At 40.9% G+C, this 8,602-nt stretch overlaps 1 long non-coding RNA gene across 1 annotated transcript; it reads right to left on the bottom strand.

Annotated features, from left to right (window-relative positions):
• Nucleotides 1-2,034: 2,034 nt before the first annotated feature.
• On the bottom strand, nt 2,035-3,458 carry LOC109953654 (uncharacterized). The gene is made up of 3 exons (XR_002273949.1): nt 3,411-3,458; nt 2,252-2,343; nt 2,035-2,109 (listed from the first exon to the last, which is right to left on the bottom strand). It is a non-coding gene; the product is annotated as an uncharacterized LOC109953654 (long non-coding RNA).
• Between the last annotated feature and the right edge of the window lie 5,144 nt (nt 3,459-8,602).

The raw sequence follows: 8,602 nt of genomic DNA, 5'->3' as shown, positions 1-8,602 counted from the left end.
TACTTTCGCAAGGCACTGTATTAGTATATTCAAGGTTTGGAGGACTCACCCAAGAAGGAGAAATGCAATCTGACAACAAAGACACATCCATCGACTACCCCTGCTGTTTGCACAAACGCAATGCATTCCCCCTTTTTGTTCTTTTTACCATCATATCTGCTGCTGTTGGTCATTTGCACTGCTGTCCATGTACATTTCATAAGCTATTATGCAGCCCATCACCAACACCCCTGGTGAAGCTGACCACCTGACAATCTTCTTGTTATTATTTGCACTACTGTCACTGTTTGCACATGGCTTTGAGTTTCATCATAGCCTATTAGGTTGTACCATCTAGTTATCCTTATTACTTGAATTCAGTTTTCATATTCTGTTTATTCTACTTTTATTCTATTTTAGTTTCTTAAATGGTATGGGTATTCAACTTTAGGTGAGAGAGAAACAGTATTTTGATTTTTCTGTATGTCCTGCACATATAGTGAATTGACAATAAAAAAATCTTTGATCTGCCCTTCAGCAGGCCTATACAGTGCTCCACCATGGCCCGTACATGTGTGTGTGTGTGTGTGCACACTGTTTAATCTATGCTTTTGTCTGTTGCTGCATTGTGGGGTACTGTCTGCTAACATTGTCTCTCAACTGATGCTGAAAGACATGTTGAACTGAGATAGAAAGAAACCAGACATGGCATCTTGCTACAGGGCAGTGTGTGAGGTGACCGCTTGAAAACCAGTATATATTAGTTTCTGCATTAAGTGTAACCTAATACAGAAACTGTGTATGCAATATTGCTAACTATGAATATGTGTGCTCTTGTTTTGTTAAGTGGAGCCACTACAGTTATTTTTGCACTTGTTTATTTAGTTTTGTTTATTTTTGTCCTGAGGATAAACCACTGTAGAAGACCAGATAAGACTGTCAATGTACATAGAGGACAATATCCTCTGTTGTTAGAAAACTGGTTTAAGCGAAAGGATTGTGAGCCTCACCAACAGCTTGGTGCCGTTTTTATTTTATTTGTAGAACCCTCAATTTATTTTACCAACACCAATTTTTATATTCAGAATAAAGAACCCAAAAAGTATTTGTGTCCTGTGCTGGTTCAGTTTCACCAAGCTACAGCAGTCTGTGTCCCATCTCAGTCCCATATTGTCCCTGCTGTTTTAGGTCTATCCCTTGTCTATGTTCCATTTCTCCTGCTTTCATTACCTGCTCCACCCTGCTCTGCCCAGACTCATCTGCCTCATCTGCATAATCAACCACTTGGTATTTATGTCCACAGCCCACATTCACTCACTGTCAACCGAGAAATGCCCTCTTCAGTTCTGTCCATGACCCCCTTTCCCTGACAGATTCTGTCATTGCTTGCTCCATTTGTATGGAATTTTGAGTATATGGATATTTGTTCCCTCAGAGATTTGGCCAGTCATCCATCCTTGTGTTACTGCCTGTCTTACTTGTGTGTGAACTCTAGCAGCATTCTGGATATGGTTATCTGTCTGCCCTGTGTCTGAATCATTTGTGTTACATGTAGTGTTGTATTATCCTGAGCCAGTTAAATTACCTGTATCTGAGCCAACTATATTCCTTGTATACTGTAGTTCTATTTCCCTAAGCCTGTAATATTACCTGTGTGGTGTTTCTTTCCTAAGCCAACCATATTACCTGTATTAATGTGTTTAGCTTATTTCCTGTAGTATTTTTTCAAGACAGCCATTATATTTTTATTGTTGTTTACTAATGTTTCATTCTGCCTAGTTCCTACCATTATCACTTAACAGTGCCAGTTACCATCAGTATCCATGCTACCTATCTATCTACTTAATCCATGTCTGCCATCATGCCTGTTACCCTGTTTACCTGCAGTTTTGCTACCCTTATTAAAGTCCTGTTCTTTGCACCATGACTTCCTTGTCTCAAGTCTGCATCTGGGTCCTAATTATAAAATTGTTACAGTTCTTCAGTGATGAGCTGTTCACATGGCCAGGCAGACCTGTCAACTTGGTGTAGGCCTCCCGGTTCTGCCTGGCTTCGGAGAGAGTCCACTCCGTCCCTCCTGAGCCTTTTATCTTCAAGTGCCCATCTGCTTTTAAGAAGGCGTCTTTGATCCTGGATAAAGACATGCAACATAGTAATACATATTGCTGCATCCCATAGAAGACAGTGAATCATGAAGCAAAGTAAACCTACATCAAATAGATGACAAATCTAAATGTTGTAGAGTACTGACATGGGGTCAGATGGTACTCACATGTGCTGTATGATTGTGTTCACTTTGTGCTCACAAGCTATTCTGTGGATGTAGTTCCTTGTGTGGAACATGTCATACAGATTCTGCACCACCTGTTGAGAGCATTACATGTATTTTAGTCAGAGCTAATCAGATAAAGTGGAATGCCATTCAAAATCTGATTTAAAAAAGGCAGGAGTAACACTAGCCCCTTACACACTGCCTTTTTGAGGCAGGATTGGTACGCCTTTATTCCATCTCATTTTCTGTGTGTAAGGCGCAAAGCTGGAATTGCGAGCCATTTTCGTTCTGCCTCTGGTTTGCCTTGGGAGGTAGTACCAGAGGCAAAACAAAGGGCAGAGGTGCTCTGTGTCGAGAGGGTGAACCAGCAGTCTGGGACCAACTGCTGCATTTTGATGATGTAATATGTGCACGACAATATCACCAACGTCTCAGCTTCTCTCTAACTTACAGGTCAAAGCATTCCTGATGTCACGAATATGTTGATTACAGTTATTACAGTTATTACTCATGACATTCGCACATATAGCAAGAAACATGCTAACCAATTTAGCATAAAGTGAAATAATTTGCATGTTGCTTTTAAAATTATGTACAAAAATACTGTAATGAGCTGCATATAGAGCCCTGTAGAATGGATCAAGTGATTGGGGGGCTACAGTGTGGGGTATATGGTGCATGAATGTATATTGTATTAAAAAGTTGTACTTTTTTCTGTTGAACATCAATTAGACTATGGCACCAGATTGATGACTTTAGCCTTTGTGTGGGAAAAGTAGATGTCCTTGATGAGGTTTTTTTATGGACACCCCCCAATACTTTATTTTGTTTGCTTCCTATATTTAGTTTGGTTTTAGTCTAAAAGTAACGAAAGTAAGCATGTAAAGGCATGCAGTAGCACTGTTGTGTCACTCGATGGCGTTCGCTGGTTTTGAGCATGGTTTTTTGGAGTGGAGGCCTCTCGTAGAAAAAGAGATGTGTGTGTGATGGTGAACATGCACGGGTTAAAATAAACGTGTTGTGTGTCGCTGGAAAAAGGACAATAAAATCTGCTGAAAACCAACAGAAAGCTTCTTCTTCTTCAAAAGTGCAACAATTGGCAATCCTTTGGAACTGTAGTAGTGCAGGATGTCAGTGTAAAAACCACTATTGTCACTACCTTGTTTCTACAGCAGATGTGCTTCCTCCCTTCCACTTCACACACCCTTGCAAACATGATGAAACGGCGATAGTCAAAGTTGCTGTTGACGCCCAAGTGGTAGCAATCCCTGAGAGGAGTCAGAGTGAAGAGATATAGTATTTGCAGATAAAGCTGACACTGTAGAGAATGCTGCCTATTGTAAAAATAATCACAAGAATGTTATTCAGGGGAAATAAAACGGTTGTAGTCAGAAGTTCACAGATACTTAGGCTGAAGTCATTAAAACAATTTTTTTTAACCACTCCACAGATTAGATTTTAGGAGGAGCTTTCCCACCCTATCTCTGCTCACTGTACTCAGTAGCACTGTTTCACTCATGGAGTCCTACAAGTTCCTGGGCTCCACAATCTTTCGGGACTTGAAGTGGACAACCAACATCAGCGCCATCATTAAAAAGTCACAGCAGAGGATGTACTTTATGTGTCAGCTCAGGAAATTCAAACAGGACAGGAACAGACTCCAACAGACAGTCAGAACTACAGAGAAAATCATCGGTGCCAGCCTGCCCTCCATGGAAGACCTGTACACCTCACGGGTCAAAAGGAAGGTAAAGAGGATTTCTGTGGACCCCTCACACCCTGGACACAAACTCTTTGAACTCCTCCCCTCTAGACGGCACTACAGGTTACAACCAGACACCGAGACAGTTTCTTCCCCTGGGCTATTATACTCTTGAACAGCTAGTCTATGTTTGCTCTTTTAACTTGTGCTTTTTAAAACTTGTATTTATTTTGTTTTTATTGTTGTGCACATCGGGGGCCATTGGGCTGGAGTCAAATTCTGTGTATTTTTGATAATACTTGGCAATAAAGTTTATGCTTATGTCATGTTAACAAACTCTCGTTTTGGCAGGTCAGTTAATAAGGATAGAAAGTCACTTCTGGCTTGGTCACACTGACGACTCGCATGTTGACATTTGGCACGTGTTTTACGCCGGATGCCCTTCCTGACGCAACCCTGATTCGAACCTGGGGTGCCGTGGCGAGACCACTGCACCTTAATCACTAGCCTACCAGGGACAAGTCAGTTAATAAGGATAATCACCTTTATTTGGCCAAGTATGTTACACACAAGGAATTTGTTTCTGGTATAGAGCCGAGGCAGCCCTCTGCGGCGCCCACTTAACCAATGGCTCTAACCATCAGGGGCAACTTGGAGGTTCGGTGTCTTACCCAAGGACACTTTGACATGTGGACTGCAGGCACCAAGATTTGAAACCTGACCCCCCAGTTGGGAGACGACTGCTCTACCCACTGAACCACAGTCGCCCCAGTTAGTACATGTACTTTATGCATGACACATGTAATTTTTCCAACAGTTGTTTACAGATTGATTATTTCACTTATAATTCACTATATCACAATTCCAGTGGGTCAGAAGTTTGCATACACTCAATTTGGAACATTCAAGAAAATGGTGTCATGGCTTTAGAAGCTTCTGATAGGCTAACTGACATCATTTGAGTCAATAGGGGGTGTAGCTGTGGATGTACTGTATTTTAAGGCCTACCTTCAATTTCAGTACCTCTTTGTTTGACATCATGGAAAAAATCAAACAAAATCAGCCAAAACCTGAGGAAAAAAACCTGTGGACCTCCACGAGCCTGGTTCATCCTTGGGAGCAATTTCCAAAAGCCTGAAGGTATCATGTTCATCTGTACAAACAATACTTTGCAAGTATAAATACCATGGGACAACACAGCCGTCATACCGCTCAGACATGTTCTGTCTCCTAGAGGTGAATGTACTTTGGTCCGAAACATACAAATTAATCACAGAACAACAGCAGAGGACCTTGTGAAAACACTGGAGGAAACAGGTACCAAAATATTCACTGTATATCCACAGTAAAACAAGTCCTATATCAACATAATCTGACAGGCTGCTCAGCGAAGAAGAAGCCAATGCTCCAAGACCTCCATAAAAAGGCAGACTACGGTTTGCAGCTGTACATGAGGACAAAGATGTGACTTTTTGGTGAAATGTTTTCTGGTCTGACGAAACAAAAACTGAACTGTTTGACCATAATGACCATCATTATGCCTGGAGGAAAAAGGGGGGAGGCTCACAGGCCAAAGGACACCATCCCAACTGTGGAGCACAAGGCTGGCAGCATCATGTTGTGGGGGTGCTTTGCTGCAGGAGGGACTGGGGAACTTCACAAAACAGATGGCATCATGAGGAAAGAAGATAATGTGGATATATTGAAACAACATCTCAAGACATCAGCCAGGAAGTTAAAGCTCAGTCACACGTGGTTCTTCCAAATGGACAATAGCCCCAAGCAGATTTCCAAAGTTGTGGCAAAAAGGCTTAAGGACAACAAAGTCAAGGTACTGGAGTGAATATGACAAAGTCCTGACCTCAGTCCAACAGAGAATTTGTGGGCAGAACTGAAAAAGCACGTGCAAGCAAGCAAGCAAGGTGGCCTACAAACCTGACTCAGTTCCACCAGTTCTGTCAGGAGGAATGGGCTCAAATTCCAGCAAATTATTGTAAGAAGCTTGTAGACAACATCCTGAAATGTTTGGCCCAAGTTAAACAAATTACAGGCAATGCTACCAAATACAAACCAAGTGTATTTAAGTGTATTCTGATCGACTGGGAATGTGATGAAAGAAATAAAAGAAATATTTTTCTCTATACTATTATTCTGACATTTCACAGTCTTAAAATAAAGTAGTGATCCTAACTAACAGAAGACAGGGAATGTTTATAGGATTAAATGTCCGGAGTTCTGAAAAACGTAGTTCAAATGTATTTGGCTAAGGTTTATGTAAACATATGACTTCAAGTGTACATAGACATACATTACTCTATATTAAAAATGTCACTGTACCACAGTAGCTGTTCAGCAAGACTCACCTGGCAAAGTAGTCAAATTTGTCCACATCAATACCAGTTATTTTGTTGTTCACAATTTCATAGAGGAAGGACTTTTTCTCTTCTCGACCTTTATATTCCCACTGTGGAGATGACAGCACAAGTTACATCAGACACTGGCTACTGCAGTGATAATGCCACCTGATTTCATGTAGTCCATAAGGACAGGACTGACCTTGCCTGATTTTTCTTCAGGTGGGTCAATTAACTCATTGACAAAGTCCTGATCACGTGGCAGCTGCAGGCCATACTGCTTCATCACTGGCTCCAGACCATTATCTTCCACCAGGTGGTCAAACATGGCTTGAGAGGCTTTTTCAAGCTACAACATACACATAGTCAATAAAATATTAATATGAAAATCAACAAGGTCAAATTTTGCTAGTGCATATCAAAGATTAATCCATGCAAATATTTTTCTCATCATTTGCAATTTTGGCTCATAAAGCATAGCATTAAACTACAATGAATTATTTTTTGCTACCACCTTAATTGCTAAACACCAACACTGTTAGCTGTTTTAATGTGATTAGTTTTTTAATGCAGCCCCCGATTACTTTTTACACTAAATGACTTATTTTTGTGCTTTTTATTAAAGGAATAGTTCAGGATTTTCAAATTTGTGTTAAAACAGTATACTGTAGATGCACCCCTGTGTAAGTGAGAATATGTGGTTGTTGTCACTTGTCCTACTCTCCATACTGACCCTGAATGTTTTAACTGGGAACTCCACTAGTTTTAGCTATCCCACTAAGCAAATTTGAGTCAGTATCTTTCAAAGTTAAAGTCTATTTACTAGTTCCCTGCTGGGCTGCAGTAGAGGGGCACGTTGTAGTAGTCGTGTAAATTTGTTGTTGTTAGCCGGTGTTTACTAGTCAAGATGTGCTCAGAGCTAATGTGGAAATAGGTTAGCATCTTGCAGATTTGACAGCTGGAGTTATTTTTCCAGTTTGTGATTTTGGAACTCCAGTTGAACCTGCTCCTGTGTTTGAATTGTATTTGTGCATATGTGCCATCAAAGTCGCTTCTTGTGTTTTATTCCTGTCTCATTTTTGCTTCACATGAAGGAGGACATAGTCCGTGTCTGCATTCATCCATTCATTGATCGTGTTTTGAAAGAACCAAGCGATGGGCCAAAGGGTTCCTCACATTTTCACATGAGAGATCATGAAGGGGCCAAGTTGTGGCTAGTAGTGGTCAAATTCGATATACAGTAACTATGCCGCTGGCAAAGCAGAGAAAGTTACATATACTGTATGTGAATCCCATTTCAACAGTGGAAGTGCTGTGAGAGAAACTCTGCATGGTTGTGCAGTCACCAATCAAGTTAAGAACAGCTGATGAGGGAGTAAGTGCAAATAATTACACAATGTGTTACCAATAAACTAAAATAAGATGCCTGTCTGGAAGATAGTGTTCCTAAAAAAGGCCATAGTGATGGCAGTCAGTAGTACAGTGTAAGTGACACTGACTTTACTTTATAGAAAGGCAAAAAGTCTGGCAGCACTTGGAGTGTTCCAAACAACCTTATTTCAAAAATAAAAGAATGTAAGTGTTGCCAGTCTTTTTGCTTTTCAGTTTGTTTTTGTTTTTTGTGTCTTGGCACCTTGACACTGGGTGAAGTTGTGCCAGAAGCCTTGGCTGTATCTGCTTTATATGAACAAATGTTAGTGTATGCTATGATATCTCATATCAGAATCAGAATCAGCTTATTGGCCAGGTGTGTTGGACACACGAGGAATATGACTCAGGTACATCGGCTCTCAATGTGCAAACAGTAGACCAGCATATGGCTGTGCAATATAACAAAATAGCAGTATTAACATTGACATCCAGTGCAAATAATGCAGAATAAGCAGTATAAACAGACAGTAAACAATGCAGACAACAAAGGAATGTTCATTGAAATGAGATAATTAGGGATAAAAATAGAGTACTTAAAACAGAGTACTAGAGACCTATAAGAGTCTGTCTAATCTGTACAATGTATATATACACAGATATTGCACTGAGGGTTATTGTCTAATCATACTGTCGTGGGTTAAGTGTTCATCAGAGTGATGGCCTGAGGGAAGAAAGTGTCCCTGTGCCTGGTTGTCTTACTGTACAGTGACCTGTAACGCCGTCCAGAGGGGAGGAGTTCAAACAGATTGTATCCGGGGTGTGAGGGGTCAGCAGTGATCCTCTCCACCCTCTCCACCCTCCTTTTGACGCATGAGGTGTACAGGTCCTCCATGGAGGGCAGGCTCACACCAATGATCTTTTCTG

The sequence above is a fragment of the Monopterus albus genome, unplaced genomic scaffold (assembly GCF_001952655.1).
Source record: "Monopterus albus unplaced genomic scaffold, M_albus_1.0 scaffold916.1, whole genome shotgun sequence".
NCBI lineage: Eukaryota > Metazoa > Chordata > Actinopteri > Synbranchiformes > Synbranchidae > Monopterus > Monopterus albus.
The sequence above is the reverse complement of the archived record's forward strand: the minus strand, read 5'-3'. Positions and strand labels throughout refer to the sequence as shown.